The sequence below is a fragment of the Melitaea cinxia genome, chromosome 28 (genome assembly GCF_905220565.1).
Source record: "Melitaea cinxia chromosome 28, ilMelCinx1.1, whole genome shotgun sequence".
Lineage (NCBI taxonomy): Eukaryota > Metazoa > Arthropoda > Insecta > Lepidoptera > Nymphalidae > Melitaea > Melitaea cinxia.
The window spans coordinates 9,440,718-9,464,828 of record NC_059421.1 but is presented as its reverse complement, the minus strand read 5'-3'; the positions used below and the strand labels follow the sequence as shown (position 1 = coordinate 9,464,828).

At 34.8% G+C, this 24,111-nt stretch overlaps 1 non-coding gene across 1 annotated transcript; it reads left to right on the top strand.

The window, feature by feature from the left end:
- The first annotated feature begins 14,529 nt into the window (after positions 1 to 14,529).
- On the top strand, positions 14,530 to 14,602 carry Trnav-cac. The gene has a single exon. It is a non-coding gene; the product is annotated as a tRNA-Val (tRNA).
- The last annotated feature ends 9,509 nt before the right edge of the window (positions 14,603 to 24,111 follow it).

Below are 24,111 nucleotides of genomic sequence, written 5' to 3'. Positions count from 1 at the left end.
GCAGAGCTTAGGCAACTCTGCGTTTTCCTGAAGTCCTAGGCGACACAGTGTCTGTCTGACACTGTCTAAATCGTCTGCAATAGACGGACTAAGGCCAATGAGATAGATGGAGCTAAAGAAGTTTTACTTCAAGCGTGTGGTCACTCAAGCACACTCGTTTTTATTATTAATATCATTTTAAATACATTTTTAGATTAACTCATCTACAACTATCTATATACACCCAAGCGTCTAAAACGTAGTCACAAAATATTCTTTTGATAAAACAATTCTTAAAATTAAGAATTAAATATATTATTAACAATTCTAATTAAATGAAAAAAAACCCTTATTTCTTATAACTTGCACCATACCGCCTCAGCTTCCAACGCGCGCTATGACAGGTGCGCACGCGCCGATCCATATATAGTCAATACGTAAGGTGCACTTAACTATTAATGTTTACAGTTACATGTCATAAGAAATACCTTAAATAAGACACTGCAGTATTAATGACATACATTGTATATTGGAAAAGATGTTTTCAAGGATGAAAAAATTTACAATATGATGTTAAGTGACCTTAGCTATAAAGTACAAAAAATTAAACTACAGAATTTATTTCATATTATAATGATTCTCCATTTTGTGTTCGACTTAAATATTAAATATAAATAATTAAAGCGCCGCGTTGGCGCAACGGTTACAGCCATGGATTGTACCTGTTGCGCTGGCGGTTGCGGGTTTGATCCCCACACATGACAAACATTACCTTTTTTATTATTTTTATTTTTTTTATTTTGTATTGACCTTACAGGTGTTTACCGTGGTCTAGGTGTTTGTGCAGTCCTTGTGGGTCTTCTCACCGTGTCTCGGAGAGCACGCTAAACTGTCGGTCTCGGTTGTTATCATGTACACCTGATAGCGATCGTTACTCATAGTAGGGAATATATCCGCCAACCCGCATTGGAGCAGCGTGGTGGATTAAGCTCTGATCCTTCTCCAACATGTGGCAAGAGGCCTATGCCCAGTACTGGGATATTACAGGCTGAAGCGTATAAATAATTAATATAAATATAAATGAATAATTAATTTAATTAGCGACCATCGGCAATTACCGCGGTAGCCCCACCACACTACACGCGATTCACTAAAGAATTTAGCCACCCCCTCTCTTCCCGTGGGTGTCGTAAGAGGCGACTAAGGGATAACAAGGTTCCACAACCACCTTGGAAATTAAGAAGCCGACCGATGGCGGGATAACCATCCAACTGCTGGCTTTGAAATACACAGGCCGAAGACGGGCAGCAGCGTCTTCGGTGCGACAAAGCCAGTACTGCGGTCACCAACCCGCCTGCCCAGCGTGGTGACTATGGGCAAAACACATGAGTTCACGTTATTTTTGGCGTAAACTTGTGGAGGCCTATGTCCAGCAGTGGACTGTATAGGCTGTAATGATGATGATGAATTAATTTAATTTGACTGGTATATTGGTGGAGTTGGAAATAGAGCTTCGTTTCAGAATCGTTGGTTCGATGCCCTCACCAAGTCTGGTTGTATAATATTTTTACGGGTATTAAACTGTCTACTTAGGACTACTATATCAAGCGAAAAAAAAACAATACTTATTTACATAACGCGGTTATAAAGCTATAAAAAAAAATCATAAAACAGTAATCGCGCGATAAGTGCGCGATTATGGCAAATCAACCAAATTACGCGTAAACGTTAGTTCGTTAATTAGTCAAAAATTACTAAAACCTGCTCAGAAATCAATGGGGTCGTATTAAATAAATAAAAATATAATAATTAGTGAAGTTCATATCTTTACATATGGCTGATATTTTTATGCGTAATTACTATTTATCATTAGGTAATAAATTTGAACGTTTAATGTACAGTATTTTTTGTATATTTTTTAATGAAAGATGATAGATACTGTGTTATTTTTATCGTATGTAAAATAATTAGGATTTAAGCATCTATATGTCTGTATACATATATCAAAATTCTCGTGTCGCGGTGTTTGTAGTTAAACTCTTCCGAAACGGCTTGACTGATTCTCATGAAATTTTGTGTGCACATTGGGAAGTTCTGAGAATCGAACAACATCTATTTTTCATACCCCTAAGTTATAAGGGGGATGGGGATGGGGGGATTATGGGCCTTTATAACATATATGGCAAAACAACGTTTGCGAAAAGAAGTAAAAGGCCTTTTTATTTTTATTTTATTTTATTTATTTATGTATGTATGTCTACAATATATACACCCCGGTTTCAACTGCATCAAGAACCTTTCGTTATCGGATCAGATACTGTAATAGCGACTGTTTTGTTCTTTAAATAAATGATAAAGATATGCTAATGTTAAACATATGGATAAATTAATAATTATTATGTAATGTAGAAAAAAAAAACAAATATTTGTATTATATATTGGCCATACAGATGTTTGCCGTGGTTGAGTGTTTGTGCAGTCCTTGTGCTTTTCCCCACAATGCCTCAGAAAGTACATTATGCCGTAGGAAATATATCCGCCAAACCGAATTGGAGCAGCGTGCAGGATTAAGCTCTGATCCTTCTCCGAAATAGGGAAAGAGCCCAGCTGTGGGATATTACAATCTGAAGCGAGCGAGCGAGACATTCATTTACTGTACAGACACGAGAAATAAGCTTAAATTTATGTTAAGACTTCACAGTATTATCACTTTAATAAATTATTATTTGATTCGTTAAATAGAGATTAATATTTTTATCTTAGTAATTGTTTTTATAAGGATTAAACTCAATTCGCGTATCAGACGTGACATACATAATTTATTTGTAAAATGACAATTACTGAAACAACAATTATTACTGATTACATTCGGCTACTATGTATAAATTATTGTACAGTCTACTGATTTCACCTACAGATCGCTGCATTTGTGTCGCACGTGCCTGCGACACATGGCATTTATGGAAACATTTGAGGTAACGCAGCTGTGTCTTACACACTGTAACTTAAAAACTTATAATTTTAACATTTCGAGCGCTATGTCTATATACTAATAATACTGTCGGTATATTATTTACTAATTGCTCGCCATTGACCTAAAAATTTATTTTCTGTGATTTTGGTACCGGCTAATATAGGTAATTACATTTTCACTACATAGTATAAAAAAAAGTCGCTTTCTCTGTCCCTATGTATGCTTAAATCTTTAAAACTACGCAACGGATTTTGATGCGGTTTTTTTTAATAGGTAGAGTGATTGAAGTGGAAGGTTTATATGTATGATACATGCATAATATAATAGAGGAACACTGATAATTTTTGCAACCGTGCGAAGCCGGGGCGGGTCGCTAGTTTATAATAAACAAAAATCGAAACCTGACCTACCATAATTCTGATTTTTATTGTCTTATTGTTATTTATATCATTTATTGGGGGTTTATTATGACTGATAAGACGAATAAATAATTATTGAATGTAATAATAATAATAGCAAACTGCAATAATAATAACAGTCTTCACGTAGACTATACATTAGACACTGTATAGCCATCATACATGACTAAAATTTTTTGTTAAAATGTAATTATTTAATGTTTGTAATTGTACTAACACTAGATTATAAAAAATATTGTTACTAACAGTACATAGGCTAGTCCCGAAATAACAATTATTATTATTATTATTATTATAACTATACATAAAAATCTTACGCTTATTTACACGTTATGGACGTTTTTTGCCGGCTAGGGTACCCCTAAGCAACGCCCCATAAGGAACTTCGTTCCAATAAAATAGTAAATTATGTAAAGACAGTGCGTATACTTATGGTAAATACCATACATGTATCTTGTTCATCATCGTCATCAGTTTTTCAATATTTCTTGGTCTCGAAAAACAACAATAATTATATTTAACATTGGATGAGAAAATTACTGTATTAATAATTAAAACGGGACCATTTTTTATTAAAATCCAACTCACTCTTAACTGTTTACTAACAGTTAATAATTAATAATAACATGTCAAAAATATTGCACCAAAGACTCATCAAACGTATGTTTGTCTATTTGTTACAAATATAAAAAGGTAAAGGTTAAAACCGTAACCTACAGTAAAACAAGGTGAGTAAGACTTCACCTGCCTTACAGGTGTCGGGCCACCTGTCCGCCACGCCGGCTAGAAGTGACATCGTGGGTGTTTTTTTTCTATTCATCCCATTTTATAATTAGGGATATTGAAATTTCTTCCATGTCCATAAATAACATTTTTATTGGTTTTATCAGGTGAAGATAGATCAACGAGTTTTTTTTTTAATTTAGGTATATGATACGTATGTATATATCCCTATATGTTTGGTGTACGCTTAACTAATTACGCAGGTGAAAATGGTTATGTACTTTTTAATTATTTCGATTTTGACTTACTAATTATCATACACAGGCCGAAGACGGGCAGCAGCGTCTTCGGTGCGACAAAGCCAGTACTGCGGTCACCAACCCGCCTGCCCAGCGTGGTGACTATGGGCAAAACACATGAGTTCACGTTATTTTTTGGCGTAAACTTGTGGAGGCCTATGTCCAGCAGTGGACTGTATAGGCTGTAATGATGATGATGATAATAATGATGAATGTGTGGGTAACATAAAAATAAATGGTAAGAAATAATTATATATGTACTAATATTTAAAAAAAATGTATTTGGCTATATCAGTCAGAACACGAAACCACTTGATAGCAGTATTATTGAACTGTGATCTTCTGTGAGGTCAAGGTACTTCCCCAGTCACCCAGCTCCAGATATTGTGTTGGATATTTCCTACTGTACCCATATCAGTTACATTATTTATTTATTTAATATTCGGAAAACCAACTGCACAAATAACAATATATAGCGATTGAACTAAACAACATTTGGCTAATGATAGGTCTTTACGTATAAGAAGTAGTATATAAATAAACATATCATGCGGACAGAGTAATTGCACGTCAAGATTTTACATAACCTTTTTAAACAATACATAATTACATCAATTAAATAATGCAAAAAAATTCTGGCTCGATACTCGCCTCGCCACTACCACATCCGAACTGAATACATCAAAATTGTCCAGTCTACACAGATTATTTAATTCGTTAATATGATTTAATTTTTCCACTCCTGCTCACGCAAAACACTCCCACGCTAATGTACTGCTTTCTTTGTACTTAAGAGTTTCCTGTTATATTTTTATGAAGAAGCCAGATAGGCCTTCATTCAGATTTAATATCGTTATTTATAACCGAACTAGTTCTAAATATACATACACTAGCTGTGCCCGCGGCTTCGCCCACGTTGAAATCAGTGTGTCACAAAGTTTTCCCGGCAAACTTCCAGTAAAACTCTCATCAAAATCGGCTTAGTCGTTCCGTAAACCTTCCCCTTGAAACCCTCTCTCCATTGGTGAAACCGCATGAAAATCCTTTCAGTAGATTTTGAGGAAATCTATCACATACACTTTTGGGGACTTTGTTTTATCTATACACTAACTGTTGCCCACGACTACGTCCGCGTGGTTATGAAGATATGAACTACTATCAAGATGTTTAACACAAATTATTTTTTTATTTCAGTCATTTGAAATGCTTATCACACTGAGTAACTTTTTAATAGGTACAATTTAGTATAATTTGATAGTCATTTTTATAAAACCTCTCTATACACCACATTTTTAGTTTTAATGTTCAGGCTGTAGTTTAAATAACCTATCAGGCGAACTTATAGCTGCTGTATATGTTTCATACAAACTATCAACCCCAATTAAACCCCCTTAGCGGTGGAATATCGCCAAATCCGTTCTTAACGGACGTCTACTAACTATAATCTACCTCCCTGCTAAATTTCATCTTTGTCCATCCTGGATGGATGGACCATCCAGCGGTTTTTGAGTTCTCTGAGTGATGAGTGAGTCAGTGACCTTTCTCTTTTATATATATTAGGATGCATTATTTGGACATCTTCTCACCATCTATAGAGCATACATTTTTTAATTTCAAGTCTCTTATTGTTTTCTAATGTTTACGCGAATTTTACTCATTTAATGAAACAACTTTTTTCGGATTTTATCGCGGTTTATTATTAACTTTTGATTCCCGACGTTTCAGATACTTTACAGCAACCATGGTCACGGGAGGATTGAGGTGTCAGACGTCCTAACGTTACAAAGTTATTCGAAACTACCCGACTCATCAATATCCGAAAAAAATCCGATAAAATCCGAAAATCCGAAAAAAGTTGTTTCATTCAAGTCTGTTACTTCAAAAACATAGGACTTTCATACAAACTTCCAACACCCCTTAGGGGTCGAGTTTCGTAAAATCCGTTCTTAGCGGATGTCTACGCCCTATAAGGAACCTACCTGCCAAATTTCAAGTTTGTAGCTGTTATAGTTTCGCAGATTTCGTGATGAGTGAGTCAACCTACCATCCTCCGTTGTAACCCCAAAATGGATTTGTTTTCTAAAGATACATTATTTGCACATACTTATTTGCGTTTTACCCCTTAGGGGTCGAGTTTCGTAAAATTCGTTCTTAGCGGTAGTTTGCACCTTATAAAGAGCCTACCTGCTAAATTTTAAGATTGTAGGTGTTATAGTTTCAGAGATTTCGTGATCAGTGGGTCAACCTACGATCCCCCGTTTTAACCCCAAAAAGGAGTTGATTTCTAAAGATACATTATTTGGACACCTTTTCACCATTTATAGAGCTTACATTTTAAATTTCAAGTCTCTTACTTCAAAAACATAGGACTTTCATACAAACTTCCAACCCCCGTTTTACCCCCTTAAGGGTCGAGTTTCGTAAAATCCGTTCTTAGCGGATGTCTACGTCCTATAAGGAGTCTACTTGCCAAATATCAAGTTTTTAGGTATTATAGTTTCGGAGATTTCGTGATGAGTGAGTGACCTTTCGCTTTTATATATATTATATAGATTAATTAAAAATAACATTTTTTCATAAAGAAATCAGCTTATCTGCGTATTTTTTTTTTTTTTTTTGGCGTTAACTCCTAAAGAATCGATTTTCATATAAGGGTTATAAGGACCTCGATATAAAAAAAAAATATATGAGGAATAAAATCTACTGAACGAATGACCTCGTTACGTTTTTGTTAACGCCATCTATCGAAACCCATTTGTTACCTTTAGCTGTTTTAGTAATTAATGAAATTTTGTTCGTAAACAAATACGACATAGTTGGTTATAATTTACTATTTACTACTTTCCATTTTTTTGCCTCGAATTGCCCAAAATTTGTGTTAACATGCCCTAAGACGGCTCTTACCGCGCAAACTGCGCTAACGGGTTAATCAATTTTAAAAATACGCTTTACGCTCCTCGCCTACGTTTCCATTTAAAAATTAGTATGTTTAAAAATTTATATCTCACGAACTAAGACGTAAGTTTGCTTGTTCATTAAAATGACGTGAACAATTAATCCGTCATAGTTACCAGTTTCAACTGTTTCGAATCCTGGAGACAATGTAAGCGGTTTCCTGCGTCGGGTATCGAACCGAGGCCTATTTTAAATCCGACACACTTGTTAACAAGCAAGCATACGGCACTGTATATTTTGTTATGGAAATAGTTTTCTATTTTTAACCGATTTCAAAAAAGGAAGAGGTTATCAAATCGACTGTAATTTTTATGGGCATCACGTTAAACATTTTAATGAATATACGGTAAATAATAATTAACATGCGGTACTTAATTAGTTGAATAGCTTACAAACAATTTTAATTTTAATTCCAAAATAGCGAAACAAGTATAGCATTTCTGGAAAGTTTATTCAGACAACACACTACTACTACTACTACTCACAATCTACGTGTTTATGTAGACGGATAGCTGTAGGAAGTTAGTGCATCCAATGAAACCTAAAGTTAGAATAATGACGGCTGTAGTTTCGAGATTAGATTATACACGTCTCGTAATCTAGACTAGAGTTGTACGTGGACTAACATAATCTACAGATTATAAAAATTAATTTGTGAGAATATTTTTAAACATAAAACTGAAATTCCTGCTCAAAATATGGAGCAGCTAGACTGGGGTAGTACCTCGATAATACTGTTTTCAAGCAGTCAGTATACAGTTACTCTGACTTGCCCCGAGTGACGTCTTATCGCGCACCATTTTGCCAGTAAGATATAAATGTAAAATTATATGTATTTTTAAATATTACGTTATTAATCGTTTTTAAGAAGTAAACTCTTGTCGCGTCTTGCAACTGATAAAACACTTTTTTTAACCGACTCCCAAAAAAGGAGGATGTTCTCAATTTGATTGTATCTTTTTTTTATGTATGCTACCTAAGAACTTTTGACTGGGTAGAACGATTTTTATGACTCTTGTTTCGATAGAAATCCTATGCTTGTCATTTAATCCCATTTAAATTTGATTGAAATTTGATGACTAATTTTTGAGTAATCTTTGATAAAACTTATTTACTTGATTAGTTGTTGATGTAATTGAAGTCGATTTTTTTCGTTTGCTGGCAAACAAAATTATATCTATCGTTACTATAAACTTGGCATAAAGGTTCAAACATAGCTCAAATATATAAAAATATTTTATATAAATCCTGAACACAATCTCGCCATTAAAAGCAAAAAGAATTTTCAACATCAAAGAATTTCAACCTCTTTAACGTAATGTAAATTTATTTATTTTTAAAAAGTTAAAGACAAAAATATACAATAAAATATATAAAAAAACCTTGACCTTCTTACGATGGATGAAAGAAAACAGAATAAAAACAAAATACTAAAAAACAAGCTTTAAAAAGAATCAAATAAACTTTTCGTTTAAAACTATTAGTAAGTGAGTTAGTTCAGCCTATAGCAGTCCGCTGCTGGACATAGGCCTCTCCAAGTTCGCGCCAGACATCCCGGTTTTCCGCAATCCTCATCCAGCCTATTATAAATAATCCCAACTATTACTATCAACATATTATGTCATCACACAATGTATATGAAAAAAAAATTCGCGAGATTTACGCACTCGTATTTACTTGGTTTCGAAAATGTTGAAAAATAAAATCAAACAAAGCAAGTTATTTAATTTACTTGTTTTATATAAACAAGTAAATCTTTAAAAAAATCTTTTGGTAATAAAAATAAATCATTTTACCCGACTGAGCACAAATTAAAACTAAGCACTAAACCGAACTAAGCACAAAGCGAGTCAACAGCCAATCAGATCGTTTTACGACGTGCGGACATCCGGTCACGACAGATTGTTCGGCTTTTAAACTCGGAATACTCGATATATCGAGTTTTAGAATTATTTTGTCGAAATGTAATAGAATTTTTACACAATTCTATTTTAAACATAATTATTTCTTCCAAGCTTGCTTATTTAACTTGCCTATTACAATTTTTGGAGTACAGACAACAGATTTCCTTTTACGACTAGGTCGGTAAATAATTGTGTTTGCTCGCAAACAAAAAAAAAACGACTTCAATTACAAAAGTGGTCAAATACGTCAAGCATCAGCATTAAAAAAAAAATTATCGAAATTGTTCTACCCAGTCAAAAGTTCTTAGGTAACATACAACCTTAGTGAGAATCACCTTCTTTTGGAAGTAAAAAATATTGTAGGCATTAGTCGGCTGTTACCTACAAACACAGGTATTAAATTGCTTGACTTGGGAACACACGACTGTGTGTGTATATTAAAGATTTTTATTAATTATTCATCGTAACCTTATTATAAATATTACTATAGATTAAAAACCCCATAAATAATATCCGACCTTGACCCTTGACTCTTTAATCTGTACACGTTTTGTAAAACTAGTCGAATTAATAATACATCAAAAGAAACGTTTAAAACAGACATTCGGTTATGTTTGACGGTAGATTGAAATTTTTCGAATTCACCCTTCCGTTTCGAATTTGAATCTGGAACGTAAATTCACATAGCGTTTTATTCGGGTTTTTCCTATTTTGAGTTTGGTTTTTTTTATACCTTTTCGTAATCAAATATAGATGTATGTATATTTAAATAAAAATATGACGAAGCTATCTGTACATGAGTGATATTCAAGAGAAACTAATTTTATGTGTAGACGAAGAAAAAAAGCCAAAATAATTACTTTTAGAATTTTCGCCTGTCTGTCAGTATCCCTGTACGGTCCAGACAAAACCTGCTGCATGAACAACTAGGTCAGGAAATAAGCGTACCGCTCATTGATGATAAGCGATTACCATGGCTGGTAAAGCTTTAGATTAGGTAAAACCGAATTTCGGGACCGTGGGGGGAAGGGAGGGGCAGAGGGTGGGGAACGCTACCCCTGGTACCACTGTCACACCTCAGAACCCCATGTTCACCTCAAACCCCGGTTAGAAGAAGAATTTCGAAAGTTAGAGGAACGCTTGGCTCCGGCGCTGCGGGAAGTGCAGCCCTTCTGCCCTTGCGTACGAAAGCACGCTCACTCATGCTCCGTTCCGCAGCCGCTCCTCTACGCATTCGTTCGCGCGCTTTCGCACGGCGGGCGAGGGCTGCCCTCCCTCCGCGCCTCCGCGGCACAAAAAAAAACACTCTAGGGGTAGGACAGACCAAGACCACGTGGACAGTGGGGTGCTCCGATTCGGTTTTGGGTATTTTTCGAATTTCTAAACCTATATTCTAGCACGCAATGTTACTAATTTTATTAGAATATTATGTCTGACGCGTTATTTTGTTTAAAAGTGTCAATTTGTCACACAATGCAAACAGTACGAGCTCAAAGGTATTATAATATCTTTAAATTCTTCTTCTAACCTCAAAACTTTAACCATGGATATCTCCATAACCATGGGGTTTTGAGGTGTGACAGTATTACCTTGTATAGATTCCCCTACACCCTCCACCCTCCATACCCAAAAACCCCATAATTCGGTTTTTCTAATTCGGTTTTACCTAGTCTAGCTTAGCCCCATGGCTTATAGACGCTTGCAACACCAGAAGCATCGCAAGCGCTATGTCGATCCTGCCCTAAATCCCCCCAGGAGCTCTGGCCACATTACTCACTGCAGGAACACAACACTGCTTGAAAACAGTATTATTTAGGTGAGATCTAAGATCGAAGTACTTCCCCAATCGGGCTGCTCCAGATTATCAGCAGGTTATGTCCTGCTGTACCCTACCTCAGTTAACTATAATTGGTATGGAGAATTAACCTAAAGTCTGCCATTAGTTTCATGTTGATACACTATCCAGAATCTAATCCTAGCACTCATGGGTGCGCTATATGTGGAATTTATCAGAAGGATTTGAACCACAATACATGTTATCTTTCCTCAGACGAGTAAAATAATATAATAAGATCAAAATTTATATAATATAATAAGATCAAATTTTTTATCTATTTGATACATGTTGGATAGCTATCTGAAACTTTATTTACTTTTATTATTATCATTACTGACTTAAATTAGTCTTTAGCCAGACAAACTTCCAACCTTTCTTATATATAGAGATTTTTAACTTGATAAACAGGTAAACAATATATTTATTTTATTTTATATTTAATCCTCTTATCCAATTATGTTCTACTGTTATATTATGCATTATAAATCCTAGTAATTCAACACTCTACGTCGATTCGACGTCGGAAACGGAAGTCGCCATTTTCCCGCCGAAAAGCGTAATTTTTCGCCAACGCTTAAGCCGTCATGGCGGCACATCCGGTGGATTTCCTGTGACGTCACGTGTCGACGTCCGCCCCGGGGAATAATAATATCGTATAATTAAATGAAAATTATATTGCCTTGTGGGTCAAGGTACTTGCACGAAAAATAAAAATCATTTCGAAGGCGTATTGCAGGTCATAGTTTTAGTAAAGGTACGGGGATTATGTTTGAGGCTGTGTCTAAGAGATGTTATCTTCTTTTCCAGAGAAGTAAGAGATCGCATCTTAACCCACCCTTACGATAACCGTTCTGGTGTAGCTGTGCACGTAGTAATCATGCACTGGTGGTGCAGATTCTATACCTATTAGGAATAACTATGCATTTACACGTAAAAGAACTTTATTGTCATTAAGAATCAATAGGAATCACTTATTCATCTATACAAATGTTTTACCCGCGTTTATTTGAGAAAAAAATTGCCTATAGGCTTTTTCGGCAAATCGGAACTACTGGTTCTAATTGAGAGATTATTTTTGTGTTAGATAGCCCATTTACTATATAGAATTTTAGAACGTTGTTTCCTCAAATTAACGCGGCAGAATCTGCGGTTCGCAGCTAGTACTTCCCCGACTAGAAAAAAGATCAGGTTCAACCAGATCATGTATTTGGACCGGATCAGGATAGAATGAGGCATGCCAAATCTGGCAAGCTCTATCGGGACCAGGTGTGGTCCAGACAAGGATAGCCTGATGTAAAATATAATCAAGTATGGTAAGGCTGGCTTTTAACTGAGGTAGGGCACAGCAGGAATTTCCTGCCCAAAATATGGAGCAGCCCGACTGGGGTAGTACCTCGACCTTACAGAAGATCACAGCTAAAAAATACTGTTTTCAAGCAGTATTGTGTTCCTGTTGGTGAGTAAGGTGACCAGAGCTCCCGGGGGGATTGGGGATTGGGTCGGCAACGCGCTTGCGATGCTTCTGGTGTTGCAGGTGTCTATAAGCTACGGTAATCGCTTACCATCAGGTGAGCCGTACGCTTGTTTGCCGACCTAATGACATAAAAAAAAGGCATACTGGATCAGGACCCGGTCCGGTCCAAATCAGGATAGCCTGAAAGAAATTACGCGAACTGAGCCTGAATCGCGCTACTAATGTTTTTAAGCGCACTTAGTATATATACAGTTATTAGGACAGTCTAGCAGGGAGTCCATTTCTACACAGTGGAGCAGTCGTAAGTTATAGGAAATAATTAGTAGTTAATTATTAGAAGTTAATAATAATTAATTAGTAAGATAAAAATTATTAAAAATAATTAATATTTAAAGTAAAAACATAAATAAATAATAAATTGGAAAAAATAAACGGAAATAAATATAATAATAATTATGTTAAGTAACATATTTATAATATCAATTCGCTTTTGTATTAAACATTTTTTTCTAGAATATATATTCGTGTTTTTTAAAAAGACCGGACCGAACCGGCGGATCAGGATGAGATGAGATTTCCTGATCTGGACCCGATCAGGAAATCTCATGTCATCCTGATCAGGTCCAGACCAATCATCTGCGTTACATGCCTTATCTAGTCCTGATCAGGCATGCCTGGTCCGGTCCTTCTAAGGAAGACGAAAAAATTTCTACTCGGGTCATACAATGTCAATCCAAAAGTACTTTTAAAGCCTACATTAACTATTGATTCCATTTTATTACCCGACCGCAGATGGAGGGTAATGTTTGTAGTGTATGTATGTATGAATGTATGTGTATGTATGTATGTAGTTCTCTCTATATGTCTCTATCTATGTTTGCCCCTACAGCCTAAACGGATGGCGGGGACAAACTAACAACCCAAATAAATTCAATTGATAGCAGTTTACTTAGGTTTTGTTAATGTTCGATTGATATTAGTATCAGTTTTATATAGACCTTTGTCCCCGCCAGCAGTAATTTGAAGTATATAATTATACTAGCGGAGCAGCGCCACCTACCGGGTCCGATTAAGATAAAACCTACCCTATCTCTCAAGTTGGACTAAATTAGAGATGCTTACAAAATTTGATAAAAATTGGTTCAGTACTTTCGGAGTTACATACCGATAGCAGCGTCACCTACCGGGTCCAATTGAGATAAAAACTACCCTATCTCCCAAGTTAGACAAAATTAGAGATTCTTACAAAATTTGATAAAAATTGGTTCAGTAGTTTTGAAGTCTATCTCGAACATACATCGTGACCCGAAATTTTTATATATACAGATTATTAATATATGAAAATATCTGTAATATCCCTTCATAGTGCGTATTTATCGAACTGGGTTTTTTTCATAGTTAATTTTTATTATTATTAATTTTTATATTACAAGTAAAACCGGGCCGAACTTCTATATAAGCGTAAAAAGCAAAAGACATACGAGCTACACATTTAACGTTAGAGCTTTCAAGTATGTTTCTGCATAAGGTAATGATAGCTGGGCAGGCTGTATCGTGTCTAATCGTGGACCTATCTATAGTCTAGACTTAACCGACTGATACGCAAAAAGTGGTACAGCGCTTACAATTTTATGTACAGAGAATTATGTCACATTATAGCATAATAAAAGATAGATTAGGTGGGGTACTTTGAGTTCAACTGGGGATATACTTCAGACTTACAGAAGGAAGACAGCTAAATAATACTGCTTTACTGCTTAAAGTACTGTAAAGAGAAAGATTATCTTGAATAAAAAAAAAATCCTCATCGTTTCCGAACAAACAATACGCATGCAATTTTTGTTTCAATCTCGTTTATTAAATCAAAATAGATGTGTGACTAAGAAAGGTTTTAAGTGAAGCGTTATAACGCATTTTTTTATGACATGTTTAAACTTGTTGTAATTTTTAAAGGTGACAGTTATAGTTTCCGTAGTGTAGCGGTTATCACGTGTGCTTCACACGCACAAGGTCCCCGGTTCGATCCCGGGCGGAAACATGTTTTTACTGCTGAAATTATTTTCTATATTTGAACTTATTTTTATTTTTTTTGTTAATGTAAAATACTTTGATACATAGATGTCTGTTTTTATGACATTAAAATCTTGTAAAAATTTTGTAGTTTTAGTTTGTTTGTTTTGTACGATTAGGATATCGTATGTTTTCAAACAGGCATACCTACAATCCTTCTGATGGTAAGCGGTTACCGTAGCCTATGCCGTTGTGGTAGGCCGACCTACCCCCTACCTCCTTACAAGTTCTAGCAACTTTACCGTAATATTAAGAAGTGATCTTTGTATGGTTGAGATACTTTCTCACTCACTTGGTTAGATTATTTTTGCTGTGGCGAATAATTAACAGCAGAAACGCGACGATCACTACAAACATATGTAGCTTATAATACCCAATACCGGTCGCAGCGACCTGTTGCTGTGACCGCGGTGACAATTTGTCAAAGATACCGCAGCGATGGTTACTGGTATTTTGAATAAAAATTTCCGAAACCAACTGAAAATCATACTTTTAGCATGAATTTACAATGTCTGTATGATGACGTTTGTAGTTTTTTAACCGACTTCCAAAAAGAAGGAGGTTCTCAGTTCGACTGAATTTTTTTCTTATTGTATATTACGTCACCGGTGTATCATGTGCTCGTCATGTAGTCCCATTTAAATTTAATCGAAATCAGACAAGTAATTTCGAGTTATATTATTTCTTTGCATGTTTTGTCTACGTATTTTTTTCAGTGAGGTAATCTGAGATAATCTTGTATTAGGATGTGATAATCGAGTTTAGGAAAAAGGAGGGTACTCTAAAATAATATTTACTCGTTTTTGTTTCTTTCCTAGGTACTTTAGTGCTTTACATACATCACGTCTTACGATATCATGTGCTCTCTTAATCTCTTAAGTTCTCTAATACTTTGAAAACACTTGCACGAAAATTGGAAAACTTCAGAAAACGTAATGATCATTCAAGTTGAATGTTTTTGACAGATCGCAATCGAAGACATCGTCTGTAGGGTTATCTATATTATAATCATCATCATTACAGCCTATACAGTCCACTGCTGGACATAGGCCTCCACAAGTTTACGCCAAAAATAGCGTGAACTCATGTGTGTTGCCCATTGTCACCACGCTGGGCAGGCGGTTTGGTGACCGCAGGGCTGGCTTTGTCGCACCGAAGACGCTGCTGCCCGTCTTCGGCCTGTGTATTTTAAAGCCAGCAGTTGGATGGTTATCCCGCCACCGGTCGGCTTTTTAAGTTCCAAGGTGGTAGTGGAACTGTGTTATTCCTTAGTCGCCTCTTACGACACCCACGGGAAGAGAGGGGGTGGCTATATTCTTTACTACCGTAGCCACACAGTACATCTATATTATAATAATACTCTAATAAATACTAGCAAGAAACAACTATCTCCCTTCTGTTTCGCTTCGCTTCGCGTCACTTCAGCCTATAGCAGTCCACGGCTAGACGTAGGCCTCCCCAAGTTCGCGCCAAACATCTCTCATCTAGCCTTCACTGGCAAACTTACGTAGACCGTTGGTCCAACGGCCGGAGGGCGTCCCACACTGCGTTTGCTAAGACGTGGTCTCCATTCTAGGATACGTCTGCGCCAACGACCATCGGTCCTGCAACAAAGATGACCAGCCTACTGTCAGCTTACCCATCTGTTTAATGGACAATTTATTATATATCAACTTTAGTGTATTAAAAAAATGAACCGCGAACGCCTTGGCTGACAAATTCCTTTGTAAGTAAATTTAAAATTATTTTTATCCAAACAGATAGGTGAAGGCTATTTTTATTACTGATCTTCAACTATAAATAAGTTAATGTACTTCAACAAACGAACCGTTTCAATCTCATTTATATAGATTAGTGGTCCTCCAATGGTAGAAATTCAACCATAATTAATTTAAATTATAAGTTTGAACAATATTAAGTTTGCCTTGTCAAATACTACACTATTCTATAATAATAAACAAAGGAGTATATACGCGTGTGTGTGTCAAGTACATGGTAAAGTGTGTAATGTATTTTTTTGTTGATTAAATTTACTTTTTATGAATAATTAAAAAAATATTAGCATTCTGCACTCCTCTATACAAACTATGTGTGCGAAATTTCATACTCCTCCGTCCGCGCAATCACGAGATAATATTATCGATATAAGGCTGTACTATAGATAGGAACGGCGGGTTTATAAGTAGCTCTGAGATGTGCAATCTTTTTGTTGAGGTTTTTATTATGAAAACAACTGCTTTCCTACATAACGGTATATAAATATATATCACTGACATGTACTTTGTTACAATATACATTAAAATTTGACTAGATTACTCTGAACATTTTTTAATTTGTACGATTTTATTTTTGTGTGACCCACACATTAGGCATTTTTTTAATATCATATCAAAAATCGACCGTTCCAGCGGTAGTTTTAGATCATCAGATTAAAGTGTTTACGTAATCCTAAAATACACTATTCGACTTTATTATGATACTGTCCCTTCTTTTCCCGTGGGTGTCGTAAGAGGCGACTAAGGGATAACAAGGTTCCACTACCACCTTGGAACTTAAGAAGCCGACCGATGGCGGGATAACCATCTAACCGCTGGCTTTGAAACACACAGGCCGAAGACGGGCAGCAGCGTCTTAGGTGCAACAAAGTCAGCCCTGCGGTCACCAACCCGCCTGTTCAGCGTGGTGACTATGGGCAACACACATGAGTTCACGCATTTTTGGCGCGAACTTGTGGAGGCCTATGTCTAGCAGTGGACGGCTGGAATTATGATGATGATGATGATGATGATATGATACTGCGGAGTTTCTAGCCGATTCTATCTGCAGAATCTACATTCCGTATCGGTTGTAGCTAAACTTATAAAAATAATAATCACTTTTAAAATTTTTATTCGTAAAATGACGATTCGAATGTGCTTTTGAAGCCCATTTGAATATAGTTGTTTTTGATTTTGACACATATTATGTTAGTTTTTGATAAAATACAATAAATGTAATCAATATTGTCTAACAGGTTTACATGTCTGAGATATCTTTTGACATATATGTAATATCTAGAAATGCTTATTATGTTTTACTAAAAATTAAATAAAAAAAAAAGTATTACAAATTGGACATCAACAAGTTATCTATACTAATATCACAAAGAGAAAATATATTTTTTTAATTTTTTGTAATGAACAAACTCAATTTGCACTGGACCTGTTATAAAAATTTCGCGTTATCAATGAATGACATAGGCTATATTTTAACGGGACGAAACAGACCACCATCAAAATCATGTAATCTGCATTATATGTTTATTGGATTCTTCGTGACATACACGTGTAATATGTATTTACTTATATGTATGTATTGATGTATTGTTTAAGAAGTATTCATTATTATGTATGAAAAATAATACTGGCGCCTGTCACGGACTTTAGTTTCAAGTATCAAGTTTTTGTCTGTATGTCACACGATATATCTGCCAATTAGCAGCCGACGTTATATTCTCGAAGCGACTTCAAAGGACGAGGTTCTCGTTTCGGCTGTACTTTTTTATGAATGTTACCTTAGAAGTTTTTAATGAGTACTAAAGTGATTTTAAGTTTTTTTTTTTTTTTTCAAAAATATTGGCCAATACATAACAAATACATTATAATTTTCTATTTAAGTACCACGAAAACCTCGTGGGTTTATCTGGGTACAGAGAGTCACTCAGTTAATTCCGTTTGTTTTTGTAAAAAATATTTTTTAAAACGTGATTTGTTTTTCGTGGTACTCTTAAACATTTCTTGCAGTTCTCTGAGCAGTTCGTTAACATATTCGGGTATTAAGTAGTCGTCAGTTCTCTTTCCATACTTATTGTTAGTTGTTGTTAAGTGATATTTAAGGTTTGAATCAAGTTGACGTAAGCCTATAGGTCTTAGTTTTTCATTTAACAAGTATGCAATGTCAATTTGAATACTTCATCAGTCATCGTCATCATCAGTTCAGCCTATCGCAGTCCACTGCTGGACATAGGCCTCAACAAGTTCGCGCTAAAAAATGGCGTGAGCTCATGTGTTCTGCCCATTGTCACCACGCTGGGTTGATGACCGCAATGCTGGCTTTGTCTCGCCGAAGACGCTGCTGCCCGTCTTCGGCCTATGTGTGTGTGTTTTTGAATACCTATTGGACAGTAATATATGATAGTAGTTAGGAACGAGTAGCTACGGTTTCTCTATTCTATTTTTCTTCTCTATTCGATTTTTAATAATCTACTATTTAAAAAAATGTTATTTTACCATTTCATAAGTATTCCTGTAAGAATCACTATCAGTTACTTATAAGACCGGTTTTTACTATGTTAGCATTCAGCTTGTAACAACCCACTGCTGGGAATATGCCTCCTTCTCGGAAAAGGATTATTATGTTCAATCTGTATATTTATCTTTCACGTGCTTTTATATATGTTATAAATCTATACATATAATAAAATGGTAGGAAAGTCAAAACTGTACATTGAATATTTTTTTTAAAAGAATACTTAGGTGTGATTTACAAGCGATACCGAAGCCAAAAATATAGTTGAATTAATATATTGACAAGCATTGGGTTGTTGTTTGAGTAAATGGAGAATATTTTATATGGAGAATATTATTTTTATATGGAGAATAGTCAGCAATGGGACGTTTACAGAATGATTCATTGAAATTTAATGAATAAATACGCTGCGCTGTAACACGTAGTGTTATGAGATGATATAGCTTTAGTCTATACTAATATTACAAAGAAGAAAGATTTGGTTGTTTGTTTGTTTGCATTGAATAGGCTCCGAAACTACTGAACCGATTTGAACAATTCTTTCACTGTTGGGAAGCTACACTGTCCCCAGGTGACATAGGTTATATTATATTTTCAAAATAATTTAGGGATCCTTACTAAAACTACAATAATGTAACCCAAGATATGGGAAAATTACCTAAAATATTCTTCCAAAAAAAAAAATTAAAATAAAAAATTAAATTTCATTAAAATAATAATATTTAAAATTTTGTTTATTTGTGTGTATTATAATTTTTAATTTTGAAATTTTTCGTTAAATACCCATGCGAAGCCGGTGCGGACTGCTAGTTGATTATATTTTTGTAATCAAAATGTTGTTTACACTCAATGTAAAACATATAATAGACGTATAGTATTGAAACTAATTGACTAAAATGTACATTTGTATTTGTCGCACAAAATCAATTTTACAGATATGTTGTAATTATTTAAAACAGTTGTTTTATAAACCTACACTGCTCTGGCGTGGTTTGGTGGTCTGTCCTTGTGAGTCTACCGTGCCCCGGAGAGCATAAAGCCATCGATCCCGATGTTATCATAAATACCTGACAGCGATCTTTACTCATAGTGTATCTTCCTTAGTAGGAACATATCCACCAGCCTGCAGTGAGCAGCGTGGTAGATTAAGCTCCTAAACTTCTCTTAAGAGAAATAGGCCTAGCTGTAGGATGTTACAGATTGAATGCGTGTACGCGTATATACTGAGGTAGGGCACAGCAGGAATTTCCTGCTCAAAATATGGAGCAGCCCGACTGGGGTAGTACCTCGACCTTACAGAAGACCACAGCTAAATAATACTGTTTTCAAGCAGTATTGCGTTCCTGTTGGTGAGTAAGGTGACCAGAGCTCCTGGGGGGAATTGGGGATTGGGTCGGCAACGCGCTTTCGATGCTTCTGGTATTGTAGGCGTCGCTAAGCTACGGTAATCTCTTACTATCAGGTGAGCCGTACGCTGTTTGCTGAACTAGCGATATATAAAAATAAAAAAAATATACACCTAGTAATATTTCGCCCATGACTATTAAAAACGTCGGATGTGAAAAACAGCAACTTTACAGGAGAGCGATTCAAAGTTTAAATTTCGTGTATCTTTTTAGTTATATTAAGCAGGATCATGAAATTTTAAAGTATACTGTACAGGCTATTTATGTTTAATATTATTACTAGCCGGTGTTTAATGTTTAATATGAGAAAAGTCACTTGTTACATTTTTAACGGGTTAAGACTAATAGGTACTGATTTGTCAGAAGTACCACAACTAAATAATATATGCATAAAATAAAAATAAAAATCTCTTCAGCTGATGATAGACTTGATTATTTGGGAAAGTTTTGTGAAATAAACAAAAAATGCGATTTTGCAGTTGTTAATAGTCACTAGCGATTTATTCTCAAAACATAAATATACACAGACATACTTTAACATTTATAGTTTTTATAGATAAACAGCTTTAAGAATAAAGAAAGAAAATTCTAAGGAATACAGTTTTACTATCTATTTGTCGACTTTCAGCTAAAGATGATTTATTTATTGTACCTTTAATCACCAGAAACTAATTTATATCCAAAATTTGTTTAGATCGATCTATAAGTGTCATTTAGCGTATTTTAAAAATACCTACATTTTGAATTTGCAACTTTAAAAGCTTATTTACGTAAAGTTTTATTAGTTTCGAAATTTATGTTCGAAAGTCCGAATTTGTACTAGTTTTAATATTAATGTGGAATATTCACATACACTCGCTTTTGTATTTAATACAGTTCGATTCCAAACATATTAATGACTATCACATTAAACATAAAAATAAAACTTAAGGGTTAGTGTAATTAAAAAAAAAAAAAAAGAGTGTCTTTAGACCACAGGACTGAAGTAAAACTTCTTCAGCAATAGGCCTGCACTCTGTCTTAGATACACGAAACGTAACTATGAGAGAAAGAGAGAAAGAAAATGTGTGCTCGCAACTCTGTCTTGCTTCGTTCGTCTCGCCCGATCACACTTTTCGTAACGCTCTCGTCACACATTCATCAGCTTACTCTCCAAGTCAAGCGTGCGTTAAGAAGTTTTACTTCAAAAAAGCCTTACATTATGTATGGAAAAGATTTAGTACTCTTCAAACTGCTGAATTGATTTTCACCAAATATAGCTTAGGTCCACCGCAAGGAAACTTGTTTTTACGATAATCCATTTGAGAACTATTATGCCACAGACAATGGCGTCAAACCCCAACACCCTTTTTTATGCGTCGACGGTTATGAGGTAAATAAATTAATCGAATAAAGACATAATAATAATAATAATAATAATAATGAATAAAGACAGCAGCCATAGAAGTTGACTTTTTAATTTCACTCATAACAAATTTCAATCTTACAAATCTCTAAATCATCCAAAACATTAATATCAATTTACCAAAAATATAAAACCAACACCAAACGAAGCCACAATATCTAAAAAGATAGATAATATTATCCCCACTGTTTACTATCTATCAGAAAGATAACGAATAGACAAGGCATTGATGTCGCAAAATAAAAAAAAAAATAACTATGCTACGTCCGGTGAAGCGAGTTACTGGAGCGAGTTATCCACGAGTGAACAAGTCGTACATTCTTCCCACGATATCAAATATTATTTAAATATTTATATTGATATTTTTAATAAAACTTTTTAGATATTTAAATACATAGATACATTGAAATTCTTAATTGTAAAACACATCTCAAAAATAACTTTAGACAAATATGAATTAGTACTAATATTAAAAGAAATAAAGAGGACAAAAATGCGATGTAATTGCTCTGCCATTTCTTGAAGGTAAAGCATAATGTTAATATATAAAATATTTTACTTGTTTATCTATTTAGTATAAATTATTTAAAATATTGCTAATAATACTATTGTTACCATGTATCGTGTACTATTAATAGCTTAACTCTAAATAAATAAATAAACAGATAAATAAATAAATAAATATCTTATAACAAACACGCACGGTCGTCTGCTCCTATGTTAAGCAACTTAATGCTTGTGTTACAGTTAACAGCCGACTATTATAATAATTTTTAATTATAATTAAAATTAAAATCTTTCAAAATTTACATAAATCAGTTAAGAATGTAAACAATACAATATTGAAAGTAAATAACAAAAAACGAGTGTATTTCAGACCATACGACTGAAGTAAAACTCACGAAACGTAACACTCTCTCTCTTTCTGTCTTCACTAACTTATATCTCATTATCAATTTCCGTTCCCCTCACCCGATCACACTTTTCGTAACGTAACTCATACATTAACCACATTACGCCCGCGTAAAGATGTTTTGCTTCAACAAATATTAAACATTTAAAAAAGGCAATACAGCATAACACCGACCCGGCGTCATTACGACCGGTTTAGGAGTAAAAAGCGACAGGTCGATAGCCGCAGGTGTAACAGACAGATGCGATACACATATATATGTAGCACCGAGCCGCGGAAGTACGTATTTGATTCTGTTATAATTTTGTAAACTGGCTTATATCATTGCGTAAGATTTTGATACTGATAAATTTAAAAGTTTTTTTTAACTTAGCCACATATTTTCCTGTGGTTTTACTTAAAAAAAATTCCGGTACTTAACAGCTTGGTTGTAAAGTTTCGTGTTAAGTGTTAATAACGTCAATATATAACTTGATGTTTTAAAGCCTAATGAAGACGTAAAACAGTTTGGTTATGAAACTAAACCATAAGGAAGAATTACTTTTAAATACAATTTAAACATTTTTAACATTTGCATCGCCACTTAAAGTAAACAACAAATCAATAACGCAATGTTTTAAAGCATTAGTCAAAATAAAAAATAGATTTTAAAAGCTTAAGTATTTCAACATTTGCTCTGATTTAAAACTACCCTCAATATATAAAATCCAACAAATTATATTTTTTCTTTAAAATATTGGTATAATCAATACAGACTTGTTGATTCCTTTAGGTCTGATCGGGTCCACTGTTTCATTGAAATATTATTCTACTAATTTACTATAATTATGCATGGAAATCGTAGAGAAATTTTCTGCAGCCGTTACTTCTGTACGTTACGATTCTGGAGTGTTTTATGAACTTACGAATATTATAATATCGTAATTAATTTTACCATATTTAAAATACTTTTTCTAATATATAATATATTCAATATTCTTAAGAATTAGCGTCCCCGGTGCGATAAAGCCAGCCCTGCGGTCACCAACTCGCCTGCCCAGCGTGGTGACTATGGGCAAAACACATGAGTTCACGCCATTTTTGGCGCGAACTTGTGGAGGGCTTTTGTCCAGCAGAGGACTGCGATAGGCTGAAGTGTGTAAGTATCTGTAAGAAAACGACGCTTCTAAGGTGTTTTAATTTATTAAAAAAATGTCTTAAGCATAATTTATACCAAAATTATTTCTTATTTTTTTTTATACAACTAGGTCGACAGACAAGCGTACGTCTCACCTGATGATGGTAAGCGATTACCGTAGCTTATAGATGCCTGATACTCCCAATACCAGAAACCCTTAATCCACCCAGGGGCTCTGATCACCTTACTCACCACAGGAACACGACAATGCTTGAAAATAGTATTATTTAGCTGTGATCTTCTGTAAGGTCAAATTACTACCCCAGTCAGGTAGCTCCGAATTTTGAGC